The sequence below is a fragment of the Podarcis vaucheri genome, assembly GCF_965113315.1.
Source record: "Podarcis vaucheri genome assembly, chromosome: 12".
Lineage (NCBI taxonomy): Eukaryota > Metazoa > Chordata > Lepidosauria > Squamata > Lacertidae > Podarcis > Podarcis vaucheri.
In genome coordinates, this window is record NC_138750.1 from 37,778,895 (window position 1) to 37,805,093 (window position 26,199).

General features: G+C 40.0%; 1 protein-coding gene and 1 long non-coding RNA gene across 17 annotated transcripts in view; one reads left to right on the plus strand and one right to left on the minus strand.

Annotated features, from left to right (window-relative positions):
* LOC309515908 overlaps positions 1–26,199 on the plus strand; it is a 304,876-nt gene that overhangs the window by 182,107 nt on the left and 96,570 nt on the right. Inside the window, exon 11 of one of the 11 annotated variants that reach the window (XR_014212714.1) lies at positions 24,918–25,015. The exons of the other annotated variants lie outside the window; for them this stretch is intronic. This is a non-coding gene — a long non-coding RNA (uncharacterized lncRNA). The remainder of the gene's footprint in view (positions 1–24,917; positions 25,016–26,199) is intronic. 11 annotated transcript variants of the gene reach the window in all.
* Positions 5,713–26,199, minus strand: part of CDK14 (cyclin dependent kinase 14) — a 241,054-nt gene continuing 220,567 nt past the window's right edge. For 5 of the 6 annotated variants that reach the window (XM_082194166.1, XM_082194169.1, XM_082194168.1 and 2 more), the window contains one exon: positions 5,713–10,134. The gene's annotated coding sequence lies outside the window, so the exon portion shown is untranslated. Of the gene's footprint in view, positions 10,135–20,903; positions 21,101–26,199 lie in introns of those variants that run through there. The other variant, XM_082194167.1, reaches the window with a different exon arrangement.

Here is a 26,199-nt window from a genome sequence, read left to right on the forward strand (position 1 = left end):
GAACCCCCAGAAGAATGCAAAGGGGAGGAGGGAGGAATCATTCGGTTCGGCAAATTGAAAAGCTTGTGCAGACAGAATGGTTGGAAGAGTGCAATGTTGAATAGCACCCATTGAAATCAATGTACCTTAATTCTACAGCTTTCAAATGTCTGTTTTGAGTATCATTAAAGTTGGATATCACCCATGCTTCACAACTCTGTATTGACCAACAAAACAATGCAAATATGAATAATTTCATTCATATTTATAATCTGAATTGTCATGCTCTCTGATGCTGTCCTTGTCTGGGTCAGAGCATACTATTTTATATGTACATCAGGCTAACCCTGGGAAATGCTTGCTACTGTCAAAAGAAACACTTCAATATATGAACAACTTCTCAAGGGATGCAAGTCAACAGACTTTGCATCCCTCCAAACTAAAACAATTGGCCTCTCAGGATTGTAGATATTAGCATCTCAATTTAGAAGTAAATTTTCTCAAGTAGATACACTATTGGTCTGTGGGGAAGCTTTTAAAAGATGACTTAGGATGTTATTTTGAATTTGGAGTTTATATTATACCCTACCTTACTTTGGTGAGCAACAAAGCAAAAAAAAGTGTGAACCTCAAACTAAGTGACATATTAAAATACGGCATCTTCTCAAGCGTCTGTAAATATAAATGTCAGTCAACACTACCACTTTTCAATAAATATATTAAATTTGCAGTGCAAAATGAAGAGAAACAAACATTATATGATAACTATCCAAAGATCATAATCACTGTGTGTCAGCACAATATAAAAGCCTTTTAAAAATAGCTAAAAATGCTGTTTTGTAAATTATCAGACTTACCAAAGCCAAATACACATGTACGTACACACCCACCCACACCCACACCCACCCACACCCCTTGTACTAAAGACTGGTAACCCTGGACTGCCATTGCACACAATAAAACAAACCTGGTACATTTGCTTTTTAATAGTGATTTAGTACTGGGGATCTATTCTGCCCTTTTGAGCAAAATATTGAGGGTGAGCTTGATGGAGTGTAAGGTATCAATGGTTCCTTGTTGTGACGGCTATAAACTATGTCTGGTGTAGGAGGCAGTATGCCTCTGAATATCAGTTGCTCAAAATCACAAGAGGGAGAGTGTTGTTCCACTCAGGTTGTGCTTGTGCCAGGTCCCACTGGCACCTGGTTGGCTTGTTGGGCATAGGATGCCAGGCTAGAGGGGCCTTGGGTCTTACATTTTCATAAGACTGAGAATTAAATCAAAGATGTGTGCTTGGGAGAAAGTTCTTGATTTCTCCTTCCCAGCTGTAAATCAGGGCTTTTGTTTTAATGTGGTGCCTTCTTCTGTTGCTGCATGGCTCCAGAGGCGTACCTAGGCTCCTTTGGCAAGGAGCTGTATGGATGTCTCTGAAGCTGAGAGAGATCATGGACCAGAAACTTGGCTTTTCATTGCCTTTTGCACTCCACTAGAAGTGTACCTAGACTCTTATTCCCTCTGAGCTCTGCTGGGCACTTGGCTCACTCTTCTGATAGGGCTGATGGCCTTCTAGGGAGGGGGCTTCACAGGGCTGTTACAACAGCCCACACCAATGACTGGATTCCTCCACTGAGGCACCCAGAGAAATCTGTGCACCTTGCCTGGCCACCCAGGCAGTGGAGGGCAGCCCCAGATGGGCTGCCTGGCTCCTAGACACTCTGAGCCAGGGCAGGAGTGACAATTTTGGCACCCACACCCCAGGCCTTGTCAGGAGCCAATTTGGTCCAACCCTATGTGCGCCCTTGCATGGTGCTACATTAAAAAAGCACTGAATTCTACCAGAGGATTGAAAGAAAGAATGAGGAACACACTGGGAGTGGGCCTGATTCCTTCTGGTTTGTATCCAGTGGTAGTTGTACTCATTGTAGACCTACTGAAAAGACTAGATTAATTCAATTGATTTTCAATAGGTCTGCTGTGAGTAGAAACATAGTTGTATACTGGGTATAGTTGGATAGGACTGAACCGATCCATCAGAACTCCTCTTATGTTCTATATTATTGCTCCTGGAACTTCTCACCTTTTGGGGGAAGTGGAGTGGTTGGAACACACTGTATTTGTTCCAACCACAACAGTTCTGCATTTTTGTTTCCATAGTATTGGATAATCAAGCAGTTGAGTAATCAAGTAGACTTGGATAACTCGACTAGTGCATTATAATATGTTTTTGTCCCAGTATCTCCATGCTAATTAATCTTGTACCCTTTAAAATTTCTTACTTTCCTCGGCTGCAAACTTTGTTTCTTTCTCAAAGATGAATTTCCTCCTACCCTTCCTTTCCTTCAACTTACTGCTGTCTCTCTGAGCTGCCATCATTCCTATTTCTCTCTCTCTCTCTTTCAGACATCAAATCTTTCTCCCCTGCCCTTATATTTCCCAAGGGTTCTCAGCAGGAAATGCAAGACAGCAGGCAGCTCCCAAATGTCCGACTGGGCATCAGCAGTTGTCTCTCTTGGTGCTGTTAGAATGCACAGCTTGTTCGCACACTATTGATGCAAGACAGTCTAGATTCTGAAGTAGTGTGTGTTTCGTGAGATAATTCCCAGCTTGGAAGCACAGTCTTGGTTGTGGAAAAACATTCTAAGAATTGCCGCCTTTAGGCCTCCAAGCCAGAATGGTTTGTTCCAAGATACTATCAAAATACTGATAGCGATGTAGCACCTTCTCTTTGCAGAATTTCCAGAAAATAAAAAGTACAAAAGTAGGTGTTGCTAAAAAGAGAACAAAATTTCAGTCCTGCCCCCCCAAATCAAATCAGTTCTGTTGCAATGCATCCCCTAAGCTATTATTTATGCTTTGAATGTGTGCCAGTTACCTCAGCAATGAAGTAGGATAAAATGTCACAAGAACTAGGAAGCTGTGTTAACTGGAAAAGACAAAGTGGCAAAGAAATATAGAAAGTGCATATTGTTTGTTATTATGGCATGTATTTTTGTGCTTTTATATTGTAAACTGCCCTGTGATCCTCAGATGAAGAATGGTATAGAAACCTAATAAATAATAATAATCCTCCATAGATTTGTTGGTCTCCAGCTCCCACCATCCCTGACCATTGATCATGCTGTCTGGGGCTGATGGAGATGGGAGTCCCAACATCTGGAGGACTGCATGTTCTCCAACCCTGCCTTAGGCAAACAAGACAGCTTTTGAACTGGGCTCCAGTCTTGGTCTTCTCAAAAGGTGCTGTCAGGAGCAGGTGCTAGGAGCAGGTCAGCAGTAACTCACATGGCTTCAGTGAGTTACTTTATTCAAAGAAACAAGACAACTCAGGAGGCCAGACCTAGTGAGCACAAGCAACTCTTCCCAGTAGAACTTGCCCCTATGAGACACTTGTGAGGACTGAAGGTTCCCTTTCCACCACTTGCAAAGCCCCATCCTCCCCCAGTTCCTTCCCAAGCAATCTGAGGCTTCATCCATCATCTTGCCTACTTTTGCTCTGTCCTCATCATACTTCTTCGCCTTCTGGGAGACCACAGGGGAGGGGAGCTGGTCACAGCAGGAGGGGGAGACAGTTTGGCTTCCTCACACATCGCTGTTTCTTGGCCACCACTCCTCTCCAGCCTCCTCTTCTGCCTCTGGTTCTGGACTGCTCTCTGCCACAGGCTCTTCTTGCTCACCAAATCCCGTTACCTCTTCAGCTTCCAACAACTTATAATTTCAATAAATGGCAACCCTATGTGACATTACTTACTATTTTGCCTCCAGCTTTACCCCTCTTTAGAAGCCACCCAGCAAGCTCAGGGTGTAATAATGCTTACTGATAACAGGAGAAAATTGACCCATTACAGTCTTGAGGAAGTGACATCTCTGATCATGAAATGTGCTTTGGTTGGCTAGCGGTTGAATTATCTTTACAACCACTGCATAAGCATTTGCTGCCATTAAAATGGCCACCTATAGACACAGTTCTTCCATTCATTCTGTGACCATCGGGTGGATGGGCAAAGAGATAGCCAGTTTTGAGCATCCTTCACCTGCTAATTGTTCTCGCTCCACAAGGCCTTGAAAGTAGGGAATAAGGTAAAAGGTAAAGGTACCCCTGCCCGAACGGGCCAGTCTTGACAGACTCTGGGGTTTGTGCGCCCATCTCACATCTATTGGCCGGGGGCCAGCGCTGTCCGGAGACACTTCCGGGTCACGTGGCCAGCGTGACAAAGCTGCATCTGGCGAGCCAGCGCAGCACACGGAACGCCGTTTACCTTCCCGCTGGTAAGCGGTACCTATTTATCTACTTGCACCCGGGGGTGCTTTCGAACTGCTAGGTTGGCAGGCGCTGGGACCGAACGACGGGAGCGCACCCCGCCGCGGGGATTCGAACTGCCAACCTTTCGATCGGCAAGTCCTAGGCGCTGAGGCTTTAACCCACAGCGCCACCCGCGTCAGGGAATAAGGTAATCCACTGCTAAACTGTTTCTCTTCATGGTAATATCTGTCACTGGGACAGGGAGAAAAAGGAGAAATTTCCTAAGCTTGATGTGTTAGGTCTGGCCATCAGTGGTTAAGAAGATAGTGTCCAGCACAAGCAGAGCTTTATTTTACCTAGCGGGAGCAAAGTTTGGACAATGCGGAGAAAGGTCTCTTTCCTGTCAGTGTTTTGTGGCCCTGGCTACTGGCCGAGGAGAAAGCTTTTCATTCTGAAATATGCTGCTGTTCCCACCGTCTGTAGAGACAGGAATATTAGCACTGTGAATTAATCACAAATTCATCTCTCTCTAACTCTCTGGAAATAGAACAGAGCTTAGCAATTGTGTGCTCTACTTGTTCAGCAAGCACCTCTGGAAGGAACAACCGTAGAACTGTTAGTGTGCTCTTAGCTATTGTGCTTGACACTCAGCATGATTCACTGCAGACAATATATACGACTATTCACAAGGGGAATGAACAGTAAATACTAGGCCCTGGGTTTTTTTTTTAATAATAAAAAGTCTTGTCAGTTGTTTCCTGATTTGTATCCTTTATCCTCCTCGCTCTTGTGCAGTATAAGCTTCTCAAAGCTAATGCCCATAACACCACCCCCCACTGGTAGCAGCGGGCTGTTTTGCTGCTGTAGGGTTCACACTGCTATGATTTACAATGGCGGCCATTATTCTGAAAAGCTGTGCATTAACCTAGTGGCACAGGGTTGCTCAAACACCTTCCCTCTGGTTTTACTTTCCTCTGGGGAGCAGTAGCTATTACAGCAAAGCTTTCTTGGTGGTAACAGCCAGGCTGAACTTGGCAAGAGGTATAGCTAAGAAGCAACTTGAAATATGAGCTATATCCACATAACCAAATTATATTGTTTTGAAGAGTGTTAGTGGTTCCCCGCCCCCCCCCCCAATGGTAGTACTTTGATCCTGTGTAGAAAGAAGGTTGCCTTAAGCACAGCCTCTGAATTTGTATTTTTGTCCTGTATCTTGAACGAAATATAACCACAGGGGAATGAACAAACAGGACATTTCTTGTTAATTCAAGATCTCATTGCCACCATCAGTTTAAACCCAGAGGGAATGAACAAATAACAATATTGTGCTGCAATTTGTTCTCAAAAAGTAAATTTATCAATAAAGCCAATGGAAGTAATTCAAACCCCTTAAACAAAAAGCTCTCCTTTCCCATTCTCAAATGTTCTCCATACGTTTTTAAATTTTTTGAATTGTGGTACTAATTGTACATAAAATTACCAAGAAGCATAGAAATCCTTTGATACTTTATTCAATATAATATTACATGAAAACAGTCAACACCTGACGAACCATTACATCTTTCATAATACAGACAAATTACACATTGAAAACAAACAATGTAACATTTACTTAACCATACTGCTTACTAAGCTGTCATTCTAAATTGTGTGGCTATATGTATGTATACATATTTAATATTAACATTGTTTGAGTACCAAACCCCTGTTAAAAAGAGCACTTTTGTGCCTTATATAAAGAGCCCCAGCAAGGGAAGATTTTGAATATAGCACTGCAGAAGGGCAGTTTTCTGGGATTAGGGAATTTCTTAGTGCATCCTTTGTTTTTGCTTTTGAGAATATTGCAAGGCAACAACAAATATAATTACCTCCACACCTTTATGTCAAGAGAGAAGGTTTAGTTATGGCCAATAACAGAACATCTATTTATATGGCATCTATATTCAGTGCCAGTCTGTACAGTCTAAATGCCATTTATCCTATTAGGTTATAAAAACAATAATAATGTTTTGTATGGAGCACACAGTTCGTAGTCCATTGTGCACACACATAAAAGATCACACTTAGGGTCTGTTGCCCTCACCACTGAGAGTGGTGAGGGTTTTTCCAAACCAGAATAAATAGGAAATGTCTATGTAAAGCTCTTCCAAATGTTGAAAGGAAGACTTGAACCCCAAAGTTTTCTAGCCATTGTGCATTAAAATTTCTACTGCTACTTAACCACTTTATTCTTAAAATAACCCCAAGGGTACTGTATAGTCAAGTAATGCCAATACTACACCACTGTTTAGGTGTTTTGCATGTTTGGTAGGGTTCCTCTGAAAAGAAAAATCAACATTACAGCAAACTCTTATTGTTGACTGCAAGCTGAAGCTCTTCACAACTTCAGAGTCTCCTCTCCTCATTGGGTAAGCCCACTAAAACAAGAAGGGGTGCAATTCAGGAGTACTGTAAGGAAAAGGAAAGCTGTCGCATTTCTAATACCAATCACATAGGCCCAATCTGTGTTATCAAAAAAGCACGATTGTGGCTCTCCCCACCTCTGGTCCTCTATTGCTAGTTCTCTGGCTATGCATTTGAAGCACAGAATCATGCGGAATAGTTGGATCCTGTAGGTAGACTTTACATCTACCCATGTGATAAAGCTCATTCAACTGTTACTGGAAAAGTACGGGATTCAATTATGGGAAAGCAACAACCTCCATTTCAGCAACATATGAATCAGCCCACAATTGTTATATACATGGGGAAATGAGAATAAGAATTGTTTCTTTTCAAATAACTGAAAGGAGGACGAACTGTATCAAGTTTTGGCTTTTGTTGCAATCTTGTAAAGCTCAGAGTGGCTTCATAACACAGGGGAAACAGTGCAAGGGACTTCGGAGTGCCCAGAGCGCAAGATTCCCATCTCCTGCTGCAGTCAAGGGCACAATCTTCAGATGCAGAGAAAGCTTGCGCAGCTGATGGTGGAGGTAGATGTAACATTTAAAAACCTGTGTTATCTAGTGTCCAAAGCTCTCCAGGATTGCCTTTACACCTCCAGAATAGAGTTCTGGAAATTAGCGGTTTTGCCTGAATGACCCTTAAGAGAATCATTAGAGGGATAAAATGGCGTAGAAGGAGTTATGAACAAAATTATCTAGCCTTGGGACTTGGCAGAAACAAATAGAACATTGGAATATATTTTGGGGTTGGAGTATGCTCTAAAAGGGGGAGGGCATGGTTTTATAATTACAACTCTCTTTGTTGAGGACTTGCATGGGTTAACTATACTGCACTGGATTTTTTTCTTGGCCAGCCTGATGATGTGGATACAGCAGATCATACTGCACAATATCAGCCCATCACACAACCCTTATGTGTATTCCTCTTACACTGCAGTGACAATTACCTCCCCACCCCAATACAACTATAAAGTTCAAGCTGGTTTAAAATTTAGTTGCTTGAAGTACATGGAATTCTGTTGGAATCTCAGCACCTTGAACAAAAAAGTAACTTCTTTAAGAAGCTAAATATAGGGACTCTGCCAAAAATATTGTTCTCATGCATGCTTTTGGAATGATTTGTATGAAGGGATATGTTGAAAATAACACTGGAATTGAAAAGCCAGATTATAACAGGAATATCTAGGAATGACGTATTTTGACCACAAATCCTTCTTGGGGAGTGTGTAGATTTTCAGTTTTCACGCAGTGTTTTTATGTATGTAATCCTCCATGGGAAATCACTCCAAAAACATGTAATTGAAGTGATATGCGTGGAGTGGGGCTGACTCTCAGACTTTGATAGCTGATAACTAAATATTATAGGCAAATATGTTCAGTTGCATTAATGGCTATTTTAAATAGAGGAAGCACTGAAAGCATACATATGCACATTCACAAAACCTAAGCAGAAGCTCTGAGCTTTTGATTAACTGAGGACAGTAAGGTGCTAGGCATTTAAACCACAGATGAGAGCTCTTCAGTAGAATTCCTCTCTGCATCAAACCATCAGATGCCTCAACAAGGAGTGTAATTGCCTCCCTCACTCCTTAAGCTGCCAAAGCAAGAGATTTACATCTAAAGATCTACCCTCATTTTCCTAATTGAACCTTTGTTACATACTCAAAGATTCCTCACATTTTTGCAAGCACAGATACTTTTTTTTAAAAAAAGAAACCCTCATCTTGAAACATCCAAGTAAATATGACCTAACTTGGAAAAGGAGATTCATACAAAAGGTTGAATATGAAACTCAAAGCAAGTCATAGTTAAGGCATCTGTGTTACGTTCAAAGTGTTCTATTTTATTTTGTGATTATTTGTTTCCACAGATACAGAAACAAAGTTTGAGATATTTAGGGTTTGAGTTTTAGTAGTAGTATTTAGGTGGTGTTTAGGAGGTGCATATTTTACTTATTGTATAACTACTGGAATCAATATCACAGAATAATATTTACCACTGTTGCCTTTTGCTAAAAACAAGTCCTCTGCAAAATCAATAATTTGCCAACTCCAAACAATATCAAGACATCAGTTTACAAAATGAAAGTTCAGAATGGGCCCTATATCCCTGTTTTCTCCTTTTTTTCTAACATAGCATTAGATGCTACAATCGGCGTGTTACAAAAATAGACGTGTTTTTAGGCAGCTGATTTACTAGAAAGGCAAAGAAGCTTTCTTTGTTGGAATAAATGGATGAGAAATCCCCACTGTAAGCATGTCAAATTTATTTTTTTGGATTGCCCACTCCCCATCTCCTAGAATACAAGTGTTATTAATCATGTTAGGGATGGTGAATGGTAGGCAGAAACCGCTACAACCCGTAAGATTCCCATAGGCTCCATCCTCCATCCTCCCTCAAAACAAGAATAGAAATCCCTTCAATTCCCAATTACTTTAATCTTTAGAAATTTGAATGATTATTGGGAAAATCCCATTTGAAGATGCAGTAACAGAGGCGTTTTCCAATCGTATCTGAACATCTTATAAAAATAACTGGAAAGATGCTTTGGTTTGGAAGAACAAATATTTGGATTTCGGATGACTATTAAAAACTAGGCTTTTTAATGGCTCATTCAGCAACTACAGATTCTATACCATAGTGCTTATCTAATGTAAACTCATTTCCCCCCCCCCCTTCATCTTCTTTATTTTACTTTTTAGAATATATTATGAACTAAGCTACAGGAAAAAGTAAATGTGGAACCCCAAAACCCCTTTATTCTAAATAGGTCTCAAATATTTGAAGTACTCAGTACTATATATATATAGTGGAAGTCTGTTTTAATACCTGCCAAATTATGCAACATAGGCAGAGTAACCAAACTCAGGGTGACTAAGATGCACTTATTGCCATGGTTAAAGAAAGGAACGTGATGTCCTCTAGCAGTAATAAATGGGCATAGTTGTAAGATACTGATTGTGTTACAACCAACTTGGAAAGCTCTGCTTTAGCTTAAAGTATCCTTCTGACAATTTGCAAAATATGTGGAACATTTCGATGAACACACACACTGTGGCATGCCATGACTGGCTTTTATCTACAGACATTACTGAAGAAGTGTGAACACCAAATGTGTTGTCTTAATAAGACATTGCTGGTGAAAGCATAAATATCTTCACAAGGGTTTTGTGCTGCTGTGGAAAAACCAGATAAACTCAACACAAAAGGCTGGGGGGGGGGGAGAACATGCCATGTATCAGTAAGCAAAAAAGCTTAATCTTCACAGAGGTCTTTGAAATCACAAGGTATCGAAATGCGTGCAAGGTTTTAAATAAACTGAGAGGGAAGGGGAACAAGGTCTTGCCAGCATTGTTTTTCTTGTGACTGAAATCCACCACTGAGAGAGAAAGGAAGCAGGGCCATGGTGTCTTCATAGTGTTGGCTCTCTTTTTAGGTTTTGGTTCTCCTCCAGTCTGGTGATCTTAGTTCCTATAAAAACCAACAGAAAGTACAATAAGGATCACGGCCAAGAACATAACAGTACAAAGTAACTTGTTATAATGCTTAAGTATCAGCAAACTGATTTTGGTTTACGGTAATATAGGGTTCCCTTTTTCAAATATTAAGCTATTCTGAAGGAAAGGCTTGAACTGTAGGCACTCTTAAATGTTTTCCTTGAATGGTGTGTACTAAAATTGCTTGAGCAGATCCACACCCACCCCTTCTTCCTAAGACAACCGAACTCAGGAGCTGTGCAACAGAAACTGGCTGTGTCGATCGCCAATTAGCTGACTCTTCTGAAATTACAAAGACACACCCATCTCCCTGGCCCGTAAGTGAGCCTCCCTTCATCAGCTCTAGATTTGGAGCCAGGTATGTGGGTCCACATTAGAGTGAGATGTTGGGGAGGAGAACAGAGTTCTATGAACAGTCTTGAAACTCACTCTATAATCTTGGGCAGGCAATTTAGCCTTAAACCTAACCTACATAGGATGGCTTGTTAGAATAAAAGAGATAATATCATGTAACACTAGGAATGGTTGGATGATGAAATAAGATGGAAGTTACAGAAGCTCTACTACCAAGAATGAGGAATTTAAATAATAATTTAAAAAAATTAATTAAGCTTGCACCTAATATGTAAAGAGGTATGCTGGGCCTTCAAAATTTGCTCTCAAGTGAAATTGCCCTGAATCCCAGACCCCAATTTGTGTATGCGGGTATGTGTCTGTGATGACTTAGTAATGGAGTTTAGATTGTACATGCTTTAGGCAAGCAGTGGGGAACTCAGGTTTGAATGGGTCCTTCAGAACTCTCTATCTGGCCACACCACCTTTTCTTGCCTTGCATTCTAATAATTTTGCCTTGCATTCTAATAATTTTGGCCGGCTAGAATGTGTCCTAGGCTAATGGTTCACCCAGTTTTGCCTGAGACCACCCACCACTGGCATGTGGCTCCTGGAAGTTTGCCCAGAAAGAAATGAAGTCCTTGGGTTGGAAAAGGTTCTCCACTCTTGCTTTAGAGTACTATTTCCATGTACAGAAAATGCAGGGCACCTTATGGGTTCTAGTGACTAATAACAGCTTCTGACAGAGATTCTGGGTGACGCCACTGGGTCACACAGGGTCCCCGGACGTTTAACGGTCTATTGATCCCTGTGCCACCACTGTGCTCGCTTCCCCGCTGCCACCAACCAGTTACTCTCTGGTAAAACACTGAGTCCAGTCAGCTGTTAAAAGTGAACCAAAAAAAACAAGTTTATTTTACAAACATTAACAAGTTTATGGTTTCTCAGATATCTTAACTATTTACTGGCCTATACCTTCCTAATACCTTCTGACTGATTAGCTCAACTGTTTGACTGACTCCTCTTAACAAATTTTTTTAGTGGGTGCTGTTGGTGCCACTGATGTCACCTTCAGTAGAATTAATTTGTGCCTTATGAAGTATATAGAATTGAAATAGTAAGTTGGGAAGAGCTGTTTCTTAATCACTATGGGTAAACTTCATCCTTTCAAACAAGCATTTGCTGACGCTAGTCTGCAGAACTAGCAGAAAATAGGAGACTGATTACCATATTTACTCAAATCTAATGCTCACCTTTTTTGGCTAAATTACATTGTGAAAATTAAGGTGCGCATTAGATTTGATGGCACATTATACTTGAGTAAATCTGGTACTTCATTCTTATGGTGTCATTAAAAAAAATAAATCCAACATTTTGCATTGCCAGAAGAGTGAGAAACCACTTGCCTGAGGGAGAGAATGAACCAATACAAAGTCTAGGAGACAAGACAATGGGTTTTACTCAGTGCATAAGTGTTATAGACACAATGTCCGTTCTTACATTATAGACCAGTCCTTGGTTTCATGGCAGTATTTTTAAAGCTATTTTAGAAAAGAATCCAGTTAATTTTTATTTTTTTCTTCAGATCAGGAAAAATCAAAGTTTCTCTTAGAATCTTTGCAGATGGTGATATGGCCTCCGGTCACATCTTTGCTTATAACAGCAACTGCTGCAAAATCCAGTATTTGCTACCTCTGATTTCCCAAGAGCAAAGGAAGGCTTGCTTTCAGAGATCCTCAAAAATCCCTTTGACGTAGAACAACATACTGCCATAAAAATGCACTTTTAATTTTGAAACACAAAAGGTTGTGTGGGTAGGTTTGATTTCTTCACAGTATATTTACAGAAAAAAATGAGCATGATTAGGATACAACTTAAGGGCTTAAGAATCAGTACAATCGTGTTTTCATCTTGTCCACAAATCCTGTGCCATATAGAGCTGCTTCTCTCATAAATCAGAACCAGACTTGAACAAAGAAGCCAAATAATAACTTTAAAATACTGTTGCTGCTAGTCTGAGGAGAACAGAAGTGAGACAAAGCTTTGATTTAAAATATTAATTATAGTTAAAGGCATGGGGTAAGATATCACTATTTCCAGAATATTTGTCCCAATTAAAAAAAATACTTAGGGCATGCTAGCTTCTTTTTGCATACACACCATGACTTTTAAGGGCAGTCCATTTGGAGGTACATTCTGAGAAAAAGGATGGGGCAGGGCTCCCACAGTGTCTTAGCATGCTGAACACACTCAAGGCTCAATGCACACAGCTGGCTTGATACCACTTTAGAATACTGGTTCCTCCAATCACATGGGTTGTTTTTTAAAAAGTGAAGCGATAACGAAGAGGATGCCCTGTTTCTCTGCATGCAAAGTGCCATTCCCAATTACTGGTAAATTCCATTGATAATATTAGGCAATAGATAACACTCCCTCGAATGCATTGAACAAGCACTCTTTCCTTGCTTACATTTTTACTGAAATCATCTTTTGTGAATCAAGAATAAAAAGATTTTATGTTATTGACAAAACCATGTATATGGCAAACAAATTCATGCTACCAATTCTGCTACCCATGTTAATGAACTGGATCACCAATACCCATAATGCAACTTAATTCTGACCCACATGCCCTATGAACCAGATTTCTTTCTTTCTTTCTTTTTTTAAATTCAATTTTCTTAAAACCAACTGTCAGCATCATGTGATGGAAGAGATGAAAAATGAAAATGAGCAATCCTGCTGTGCAGGTGAGTGACCTGTGGGAGACAGCTCTGCCTGGTAGGATTTTTACACGTACCATCAGACACAGACCAATTGATTAGATCATCTTATTCTCGCCACCAACCAGGCTCAAGAGACTAATTAGAGAGAGTACTGCCTGCGCAGGCACCCCATTGACACCTAATTTGCTCAGCCAAAGCCTTTGGGGAGAATGTATTATCTCTGCAGCTGCACTTCATGCATTTCTGATTTGAGGCAGAAGCAAGAAGCACTTCATCACGCTTCTGAGCAAACTGAATGTAAGAAACTTTAAGTGCTAAATACAAGCAGACACAAATTAAACCTGGCCAGCCTCTCATAAATTCCCCTCCCCCTCCTGCTTATGCATATGCAACATGAATTATACCTACACCTAGATTATTCCTGTTTGTACATTTGTGTACATATATGCTTTGATACACAGCAGACTGCAAATGAATGCACTATAAACATATTGCCTTGGTTTCTCACATTTTTCTAGTTTCTGGATTTAAAAGTAAATGCTATTGTGCTCAGTAAGACAAGGAGTGTTAGCTCAACTTTGCAATTTTTCCTCAGGCCAGGATCATTGCAGGCAGCTGCCTATTAGCCAAGTTTTTCTTCGTAGCTGTAGTAACGTTAACAGTGAGGTTGAATTAATGGATGTATTAGTGATGGTAATACCCACTCTAGCTTGATTTATAGCTATAAGGAATCTGTTCCTGTGCTAAACCATGCGTGCATTTTATTGAGCTCCATTGTTTATTAGGAATTAATAGAAAGCTACTATGGACACATTTCAATTGGAGTTTAATTTTAAGCAAACAGGTTCGGGCTTACTTTTTTTCTATTCTTCCTATTTGTAAACTAAAATAGAGATAATTTGCAAGGCTCAATTTTGAATAAAAAATATACTGGGGAGAAAGTTACTAAGACAGATTATGATAGAGTTCCAGTGGGTAATAATTGAAGGAAGTTATAGCTTTTCTTTTTCTTATTTTGCAAGGGCATGTTTGGGAAAAATTGTGATCTCTTGACTTTGCAGTTAGTAGTTAGAAGTAGCACACTACAGTAAGCTTATTTCCTGGGGAACTCTCTCTCTCTCTCTCTCCCTCCCTTTATCTGTTAGAGGGAGTAGCTGGGAGAACCGTAGGAAAGAATATTCCCCCAGCAGCAGAGGCAAAAAAGAGGGAGGCCTATAAGGAAGAAGGACCAGCTATGTCAATTCCCAAATTGAGGTTGTATTAACTACCGTATTTTTCGCTCTATAAGACACACCAGACCACAAGACGCACCTAGTTATTGGAGGAGGAAAACAATAAAAAAATATTCTGAATCTCAGAAGCCAGAACAGCAAGAGGGATCTCTGTGCAGCGAAAGCAGCAATCCCTCTTGTTGTTCTGGCTTCTGGGATAGCTGCGCAGCCTCCATTCGCTCCATAAGACGCACACACATTTCCCCTTACTTTTTAGGAGGGAAAAAGTGAGTTATAGAGCAAAAAATACGGTATTTAGCTATTTATTACATTTATATGCTATCCTTTCCTTCCAAGGATCTCAGTTAGACAGTTACACTGCTCTCTAACTGACAAATCTAGCTCTACACTGACTGATTGTGGCTCTGAGTTTCAGACAGATTTGTCCAGCCCCAGGAGACAGTAGTGATTGAACCTGGAACCTACTTAATGCAGAACACATGCTCTATCACTGTGATATAATATTTTCCTAATGAAAGCCCATTGTTTCCTAGGAAATAGTGGTGTAGCTTGGATTTTGGCAAATGTTGTGCCCCCCTGGTGGACTGGGCAGCTGGGATGGAGGCACATGTGAAGTCCGCATGGAGGGTGAATGGAACCCGCTTCCAACAGGCTCCTCACCCACTGCGTCCATCCACCTGCCCACTAGACAAAAGTGCTTGCTGCCGTGCCTCAGTTGCCAGGGCTCCATGCCTGTCATTGGGGTGCCGGATTGCGCCCCCACAAAAATGTGTGCCTGAGGCCATGACCCCCCTGCCCCCCACTACACCTCTGCTAGGAAAGCTGTTTGGGTAGATTTGCAAGTGGTCATCTAAGTAAATATGTTTTAGAGAGGAGTATAGCGGTGTAGCGTGAGCACAAGGCACATTTCATTAACAGAGGAGAAATGAAAAGGTATATACAGTGGTACCTCAGGTTAAGAACTTAATTCATTCCGGAGGTCCGTTCTTAACCTGAAACTGTTCTCTGAAGCACCACTTTAGCTAATGGGGCCTCCTGCTGCTGCCACGCCATTGGAGCACAATTTCTGTTCTCATCCTGAAGCAAAGTTCTTAACCTGAAGCACTATTTCTGGGTTAGCGGAGTCTGTAACCTGAAGCGTCTGTAACCTGAGGTACCACTGTAATAGATTCCTTCCTGGATATTTTAATATGCAGCCTTATATAAATGGCAATTAAAGCGGTTTTGTGGGTTTTGTGTTCCACTAAGATTTTTTTATCTGGCCGGCATTGCAGACCTTTTCCTAGTAAAAAATGAGGAACTCTAGTTTTGAAATAACACGGGATATTTAGTTTGGAGAAATAGCTCAAAAGTTGCAGAGGTAATATATTTTAGAAGTAGGGGGAAAGTACTAAAATAAAAAGCAAACAATTATTACATTTTGACATGCTCTAGTTACTAAAAAGTGCCAAAAGATTGAGACACCAGCATGCATTTGTAAGTAAAATCCCTAAACATTTACATGGACCTAGGCCTACTTTGCATAATCAATTATTTTTCACCTTAGAGCTGAATGTAATGCATTTCAGGGTATGCTTTACCTGTTGTTCTATTATTAAAATACCCAAGTGAATTACATGCACGGAAACTTAAAAAAATAAAATCTATTAATCCTAGTTATTTACTCCTGGCTGCACTTGCCTCAATAATAAAAATTATCAACAGGGCATTAATACAGTATTTCTTCAACAGTATGTGGCATTTTTTCAAATTTGGTCTATGCCTACATTTTCTTAATTACTCCTCCATGATTAGTACCTAGATTCTTCATGCTTCTCACAGAGATTGCGGTTGGGGATCTGCATCCTAACTTCATTTTTAGGGCTATTTATCATAGCTATGAAGTTTTTTTGTGCAACTGAGTGAAAAGGGGGGAAAAAGTGACTGCTCAGTTGGGGGAAGTGGGTACAAACGCCTTTTGCACCTGCCAGATAAGAGTCTATAGCCACTGTACCAGCCACATCACAACCCCATAGCTCCAGGCAGGAGGAAGATAGGTCATTGAGCACAATTCAGATGGATCATTCTGAAAACCCATGTTTTCTCAAAAGTACTGTATTATGAATGGCAAATATACGGCGATGAAAAAACTTGGGTAGTTCTTTAAAATACAGGTGCAGAAAGGCCCTTAAGAAAGTGTTCCTCTATCCAAAGACTTGATCTACAAAAAGCATATGAGACAGCCCTCCTGGCATTTTACACCTTCAGAATGCAGATGGGTGAACTGCAGGTTTGAATGCTTGCTCTCCCATACAAAGAGGCCTCCCTAAACACAAACAGAACATCAAGAAGTAGGCTAGGTCTGGAATGCTACATGGACAGGGAATATTTTAGCACTGCAAGCTAAAAAACTGAATTATTAAGTGGTGCAGTCCCAGGATGGCCGCCATATGACAGCACTTACACTGGCATTGAAAAGTATGAGTACTTAAATTTTATGTACAACTATACTTTTGCTGCAATTATCAATGGAAACTAATATTGTATATAACTCTGGATATCAGCTATTAGAGAGACTGGAAGGATTCATGGAATTGTTTACAGACAGACTTTTCCAACTTTTAACGTGGCAAATGAACACAGTAAGGGATTTAAGGATAAGTTGAAGGAAAATCTAAGAGAACCAGCATAGCTGGGAATGTCATAATCCAGAGTTATTTTCAAATAAGGAAACCTTAATTGTTGTTTATTATCAATATTTGTCCACAGCCCAGGTAGCTTTTTTTTTGCACTTTACTGAAATATTTTTGGATTGAAAAAGGTAATACCAAATAGGAGCCAAAAATAATCATTTTCTTCTATTTTCTATCCAAAAGAAAGAATTCTTTTAAGACCTTACATTTTCAATAAGACTGTAATACTGAGTTGGGAGAAGATTTTATTTTTAAAAAAACATAAAGGAATGCAATATGTTGGTTCCTACAGGACAAAATACTTCTTGTGGGTGGGGTGGGGTGGGGTGGGGTGGGGGAGAGATTATTTTTATGACCCACTTTTTATGTTCACTTGTTACTGTGTTGTTTTATAGGATAGCTCATTGCAATTAAAATAATTACGGTAAATCCTTATAGTACCAGAGCCACTAACTATACACACACTATTAAATGGAATGAAAACCTCTCACACTTAATTTTAGAGATATTATTCACTGACAATGGGAACAGAACATAAGCTTATATAATAGGTATATAATACACTTCACAATTATCCATATACCACATGGAGCTAGAAAATCTTTGCCCACCTACACAAATGCTGGAGAAAACTAAAGAGATCAGGAAATTCTTATTGCAAAGCCTTTCGAGTAGAGGAGGTGGCTTCCCAATCCTTAGCCAACCTCACTTTCAGAGATGTACACATAGCTCCTTGCTCCCATGCCACAAGCAGCTACCAACTTTGGACAGCAAACCACCATTGTTGTTTTGTGAGAGCTGCATTAAACTACTTACTAAAGATAGCTATCGCTCTGTAAAACCCATACTCCTTTTCCCAGGAGCTGAGGGGAAACAAGAACAACATGACAGATCCTTGCTATGCTGCCTAATGCTGTTAACTTGTGATACATCATATGCATGTTATTGGGGGGAAACTTGAAGAAAGGATTCCAGAAACCTACTTTGATAGGAACTCTATAGAAATGATACTTGAAAAAATACTAGCTATGGGAAAGGGTTAGTGTGAGGCCTTTGGGTAAGCTAATGAGGTAAACTGAGAACATGAAATTATATAAACATAGATGATGACACAGTTGGTATGAGTTAAGATAGTGGAAGCATAACCATTTATGAACAGCTGAAAGTAAGAAATAGTAAACATGTTTAGGATGAAGAAGTGTTTTTAGTAACAACATAGCGAAAACAACATTTAGTCAAAACAAGATAGTATCAAGAAATTTCAAAATATTGGAAAAACACGAGAGGGTCAGAAGTCTCCAGTGAGAGACATGGTTGGCTAACAAGATGAGAACCAGCCAAGGTGAGGAAGACTTGACCAGTATGAGCTGCCTGGTACGAAAAGGATTGTGATGTGTTTTGAATCATACATTAAGTTTCAATTGTGAAATCCAAACGTATAATGTAAACCAATAAGTCTAGAAAAGTATATGGAAGAATTTAGTTCATTATGTCAATTGCTTTCTGTGGGCTTAAATATTTTGAGAAATATGATCTGGTCAAAACATGTATCAGATGCAAAAGAATGTAGGAACTGAAGTGGATAAAGGAAGGACACTAGAATGCTAGTTAATCCCTTGAGCAAGTCCTAAAGCCCTTATATGTAGAATATCTACAACATTGGGTTAAATGCATCAAGTGTAAACACCCAAAGACAAGAGACAGATTAAAAGGCTACATGGAAATCTGCTGGGGGTGGAGTGGGGGGTGGAATGGAGCCATGCTGTTAGAATGACATCCAGCAGTTATATCTGTGACAGGCATGGGAATGTAGTTCATTCTGATATACAACAAACTGGACATTTCTGCAGTGTATGCAATTATTTTTTTCTTTAAGTCTGCTTTGAAATTGTGTAACGGTTTAAGCTTAAAAATGACACCCTATTTCAATACTAAGGGAAGCATTTTTAGAAACAGTTTCTGTATGTGTATTGTTAGGCTGCTAGCAATGTAAGGAGGCTCTAGAAGGCAAAGTATATGTTTGCAACAGGGGATATAACCCCAAGAGCCTTGTCAACAACCCTCCTGTATAACTTGCACTACTATCTAACTTGATGAAATCATTACCCCATCTACTATTAAAATCGAACAAACATAGAAAATGCAGTCTCTTGACACTGTATTGGAAAGTGGGCCCTGGGGCATATTTCACAGTATCATCTTAAATGACTTGAATGTCTAACCAGGTATTGAAAAACATTAATGCTTGCATTTTAAATAGTTCCAAATTTAATCTCCCTAGACGCCTTAAGAAACGTATCCTGTGATCAGTAAAGATGCTATGTAACATCACAAATTGTACATGCCATTGAGCCCAAGAAGTTTGTCCAACCACTGTGCCAAACTGCACATAGCATTCATTAGGTGGCTCACTGTGCAGACACTGAAGTCCAGGCAAATTTCTGCTCCAAAATGTAAAATATGCATGTGCCATAGTATTTTGACAGTTATTTTACCAGTAATTGCTACCTCTGACTTCAATGGGGCAGGTAAACATTAATAACCTTTGAATTGCTGCCCAGAACTTCATCAAACCAAAACTTTAAACCAATAAAAGTGTACATTTCAGCACTTTTAAACTTACTGTAAATCCAACAATTTTCACTGGATCAGTTTGAAATTTTGTAGACCTTATCACGTCGATCATGTAATGTCAGGTTTCATAGTGATAGCTCATGAGATGCCATTATTATAAAGTATAGAGTTTTAAGGCTTATAATGGTGGAAACGTTTTATTTTCACTACTCAACTAAAGAGGCACTCATGTGCCAATTTAACAGAATTTCCAGCGGGACAGAGGTAGAAAATATATTATCCATTTGCCTTAAATAAGGACATGAACACTTAACACCCTACACAGAGAGAGCGGTTCCCCCCACCCGATTTTTTTTATTTTTAGTAACATATGGACAAAAATTTAACAGCACTAAATTACAGTCTGTCAAACTGTCCAATAGAAAAAAGAGGCAACTATTTTGTAAGGTAAGGTAAGAATTTGAATAGAATATGATTTTAACCAAGAGACTTTCTTCTGCTGCTAAGAAACAAATGAATAAAAAAAGTCTTCTACTGTATTTTTATTCATTCATTTTAGAAAAAGCAATACCTCATGTTGTTGAGGTACTGTTGAATATTTATTGAGATAAAAAACCTCAAACAGTTAATATCTGAGCAGATGTAATGTGAGTGGGCAACAGAATAGTGACCTCTACACAAATGGGGAAGGTATATTATATTAATACCACGACAGCTGCGCAAAAAGGCAATAGTAGCTCAGCAGGAAAACATTAGCACATAACACTGGACTCTCAATAAGAGCAAGATGAACCTGACATTCAAGTCACCATGTTTTAACACATAACAAAGGTTTTTAAAGCAGTTTTCTTTTTGGTTAAAGTTGTGTTTTAATCCCCCCCCCCCAAAAAAAAACCACAACAACAACTGGAAAAAGGTTGTATTATTTGGATTAAAATTTAAAAACTGCACACAAGTTCAGTTGCTTTAGAAGTGTCTGAATCACCTCACCTACATATATGCCAGTAATGCCGTAAGCCTATATTTGCGGCACCCAATTAACTTCATTTAATAAAATTAATACATTTCAGATTGGTTACATTTGGTGTGCAGTTTTAAGTTTATAATTTTCGTTATTTAAAAGTTCTTCAGAGAAACGAGAAACGAGCTAGCAATAGTGTGTATATATTTTTTAACAGTCTACGTATCCTGCTGTTATATATTCAGTAGCTTATTTATTTTTAAAAGTAGTATCCATAGTAGTGCTTGCATGTTTATCTAAAAATCTTTACTTCAGGACAGAAATGTTCGTCTGTGAGGTTTCCTCTACACATGGCAGGCAGCTGTCAGAACCAGTGTGAAGGGTTAAAGGTCAGCACAGCTGCTCTGTTGAAACGGAGGGTTCCATCAACATCTCAGAATTCCTGTCGAGTGGGAGATGGGAGACCACAGATTAGAGTACACAGGAGTGCACATATAAGGTCACTTTGTGTCTATCAAAGTGATATCAAACTGCCTAGTTGTACAATACACTTAACTGTGGTCCATGTTCAAAGAAAATAAAATGGATGTGTGGATAGCAAACCACCGTTTAACATAAAATTTCATACTGTCCTTCAAATAGAAGGACCTAGATATTGTAAAGATATGTTGGCTGTGTACATAGGTGGCAGGCATGCTGACTGAGCAACCGATTTCATTAAAAAGTCTAGGTTAAGTGCTAACAACATCAAATAATTCTTGGTCATTTGATTATGTGGAAGAAAGAGAAAAATGTCACAGAAAAACCAGGTGCTTTGTATGCAGCGAACCTATAAATCAATACATACATGATTTATGTTCTATGGATTTGCTTTAAAGCAGTGCTTAGTGTGTTGTTATTTCATGTTTCCAAAAAGAACTGTTAACATGCATTTGAAACCCACAGGTAAAAAAAGGTGGTTTGAGGAAAGGGCAATTAGGAACAGAAGCAGAAGGCAGGGAAGGGTTAAGTGCTTCTTCCTAACTCCAAATCATCATATTTCAAAGCTGATTTTTCTGGGGGGACAGACCCTAAAATGTCTGTTAATGTGTGTATGTAACTGGGTCTGCACATTAGACATGAGTACTTATTTTTATTTTGTGTGCACAATATCTGAACAAAACACAGGTAGTAGAATCCTGTCCTCTGTCTTTGTCTGTCTCTCACAAACACACACTCACTATAATGCAACCTTCTATAATAGATAGTTCCGACAGAAGGGCCCTATGGAAGTTTTCATACTTCTGTTTGTGTGAAGCACACACACAACTTGCAAGTTATGGCACTACTTCAGATAAATAGAGTAGGTGATGCAGGCACATAATTTACAAATTATGTACAGACTAGCTGTACTGTTGCAGCAAACTTGGGCAATAGTTCTGGAAGCAACAGAACAATACATCTGTCTGATACTACTATGCATAAGATTTGTAACATAATACCACCTACTGCAATGTTGTTATAACATCTGTGGTTTTGTTGCGGCTGTTGGAATCAAGCTGCAACAGGGATCACTGATGAGTGATCGCAAAAACGCTCTTCTTTTGTCCCTCAAACAGCAGGGATCAAATAACTGTTTCTCAGCTGCTGTTCTTTTAAACTAAAACATCTTCACTCTATGTATATCTATGGCAGATTGGTATCTGTTTCCTCACAAATGTTTTGTTTTGAGACCACCAACCTCGGATCACTAGGTGGTTTTGAGACTAGAAAAGTTCTGTCTTTCCCCCCCTTTTTTACAAACTTGACTCCTCTAAGTATCTAAGAATTTGTGTTCATTGGCCCCATTATGTTTGTCTTCCATAAAGACTGTGCCCCAAATGTAAGTAATTTAGAAATATCAAAAGAGGATCATTAGCTAGCTTCAGGTAAACAAACTATGGTTTCATATTCCTTGAGTCTCACAAATTCTACTGAGAAGTGTAGGACTTCTGGTTGTTTAGTGTAGTGAATGCCTTTTAAAAAGATGCACTGAGCCATAAGTACGGTAAGTTGTTTTTTTTTTGGGGGGGATGTTGCTTGCGTTGTTTAATAAATGATTGTGTCAATAACTTCTGCAAGAAGTTATGCAGTGCTACAATAGGTCCTCTATCACAGTTCATATTTCTGCTTGTACAACAGGCATTTGCACAAGGGGAAAAGCTTCTTACTTCTGAGGAATGCTCTAGGGAAGGGGTGGGGGGGCATCAAACCTGGGGGCCAGATGCAGCCCTCCAGGTCTCTCTATATGATTCTTGGAATTCTCCCTAGGCTACATCCCATCCCTGAGTATCTTTGCCTTGAATTCTGATAATGCCTCTTGCTCATCAGGATGGAGGCTACAGAGGGGTTTCTTAGTGTGTGTGAAAGCTTGCCTACTGTACAAAAGCAAAAATTATATTAATTGGTTGGTTCACTTTGACCTCTGACCTCACACAAAACTGGCATGTGGTCCTTGAAAGTTTGGCCAAAAAGGAGTACAGCTCCAGGCTGAAAACTGTTATCCACCCATGATCTAAGGAAAAACGTTAAACAGATTTGCTGTTAAGTGGGAGATGCCATCTATACAGATTTTGTATCCAAAGATTCCTTCTATTTGCAGGTTTGTATTCAACTTGCAAAAGTAATGAAGACAAATGGAAGAGATTTGGCATTTAGCTTCTTAAGTCATATTTAATAATGTTTTTGAAAATCTACACAAAGCAATGCATTCATATTTAATTAATACCACACCTTCCTTCCACAACGAAACTCAAAGACAGCATACATAGGGTTCCCACATGATCACCCATATAGAAGTACTGACCAGACCAGTTTAAATCCAAAAGATTTGACATATTGTGCATTGAGATAGTGCAGTAGCAATATCTTGGAATGAGTTTTGGTTTACAGAACCTTCACATGTGTAAAACTGAAGGATTTATGGGTCAATTACGTGTTTATCAGACATACTTAGTGGATATTATAGTTCTGTTTTAATTGCTGCCATTCTGTTTTTTGTTTGTTGCCTTTATTTTAATGTTTTCTATTATATATTTTATTGTTTGCTGACATTTTCTAAATCTGCAGCTTCAAGCCACCTTTGAATACTTGGGTAAAGAGAATAACAAATATTTAAACGAACAAATATTTTAAAGCAAACGGGCAGGACTAGAAAAAAACATTCAGAAATATCAAGAAAGGGCTCATAATGAAAGTTCAGGGTAAGAAAAGGTTAGAGTTCAATTAATAAATATAGTACTTGATGTTGGGCAGGTACAAGCAGCTCTGGACAAGACATCCAGCTGACCATAAACAGTCTTTTTCTGCCTTCCCCCTCCAGGGGCTATAGGAGACCAATGAAACCATGACAGGCAAACTAGTATAATTACTTAATCAAAGCTGTTTAAATAAACACAAGTCAGCAGAAAAGTTTAATTTAGTGACTGAATTGGGAGACACGTGGCTTTCTAAAGAATGAAATGCTTTACAGCTGCAAGTGTCCAAAAGGATTACAGAAAACTGTAACAGCAGAGGTATGTAGTTTAGTTTTGAAACCTGTCCATTTTCACCAATCTAACCCCACTAAAGTCCTCTCCAAAGCTTTGAAGAAAGGAGTCTCCAAGGATCTGAATTACTCAAGATAAAACAGTGTGATAAGTTAGAGAGAAATGTTGGGGCCTGCGATAATTATGATCTCAAAACAATTCACATTATACTCTCAGTGCAGATTTGCTTTGCAATCTATTGATAAATATATGCTATAATAAGCATAGTTTAAGCTTTCAATGCTTTAGTTCAGGGGGTAGGCAAAGAAAAGTTTGAGTTTTCTGGTTTTTAATACTATCAGGAAGGAACAGCCTTGATTATTGGAACCTCTTGCATACAGACAAGTGACAACTTGCATATGGACAGTAAGGAAAGGTGCTTTCTAGAACTTCCAGTTCATACCTTGGTTTCAAACAGATTTCTCACTTGTAAGTCAACTCCCATTGAAAATGGAATTAGCTCACTACTTTTTTAGAGTACAGAACAAAGTTTTATCATCAGAATTGAGGTACATACCTTATGCTAGGGGAATGTATTTCTCAGGTAAAACTAAAAGGAAAACAGTCTTCCCAAGTTAGGTAACTCAGTGCCCTCTTATTTTAAGACAGAGGAACCTGGCTGGGGGACAGAAGTTGCTTGAGTGTTATGTTGGGGTTTTCTTCTAATGTCACAGGGCTTGCTTAGCAGTTCTCTCGTTTTGTCTTCTGCTACAGGGATGATATGGAAATTGTGGAACATCACTTCCCTGGGGGTCATTTGCAAATTGTTCATCTAACAACCAGGAGAAGGAACTATCCCATTTTAAATATTTGTAAGTATTGTTTGAAATTTGAGATTTGGAAGAATGTGATCAGCAGCTATCTCTCATTGTGGTCTTGAATCAACTTATGCCCTGCAGAAAGGTTTATACCCATAGAGTTAAATATAGGATGAATTTGGTCAAGTGGAAGTTACTTTGGTGTATCAAACTCTACAGCTGGGATTTCATACATTCAAGAGTCAAGGTCCTTTGATAAGCAATGTTGCCATAGCAGCTTATAAAAGGGGGGGGGGGGAGAGATCAGTAAAGGAACAGACCAGCAGGCTGATTTCTCAAGTGTCTAGGATGCAGTAAACTTATACAAATGTAATGCATGAACGAAAAATGTAAGAAGTAAATAAAAAGCACCATATAATTTCTTAAGGGGTGCATTTTTGTGGGAAAGAATGCACTATTACCTCATATTGCTGTCTTCCTTTGTAGTAAATGCAATTGTCAGAGCTGCCACCAGGTCCCAGCTCACACCGGACCACGCTAGCCAACGTTCACTTTATAAGAGTCTTTATTGAGTTACAAGTTTCATGTCCGAACTGCAGCGTGCAGCTCTACACCTTCCATTCTAGGTCGACGAAGTCTCGTCTGACTCTCCGCCCCCTGTGCACCAGCTTAATACCCTAGCCTTGCTCCACCTCCTACGCCTCTCCCTGCGTCTCTGGGTCCCACTGCTCCTCCTAGTCTCCTCCCTCCTAGACTCCTCCGACGCTGAAGACCCCCCACTTCCTTCCTCCTCCTTTCGGCGGGCTTTGGGACCCGGCTCCCTCTCCGGGCTGCTTGCTGCGCCAGCTTCCTCTGCATTTGAACTTGGCGCGCGCGCCCAACTCCCTGCCTTCCTCTTAACCGTTGCCTCGCTCTCTGAGGAGGGCGTGACCACCCCTGACTCGTGCCCTCCCTCCTGCTGACAGCCTCCGGAACCCGATGCCTGGCTACCTTCCTCCCTGCTGCTCTCAGTCTTGAGCGTGGGTCCCGACTTCCAGCTGCTGCCGCTCTCAGTTATGAGCGTGGGTCCCGACTTCCAGCTGCTGCTCTCTGAATCTCCTCTGTTCCCTTCCTCCTGGGGTGTCCCCCCGGATCCCCCCCTTGCTCTGCTCACTGGGGCTCCCTTTTGGGAGTCCTCTGACTCACTGCTTAGGCTTGGAGATCTCGGGTCGTCATCATCACTCATTCTCCCTTCGGAT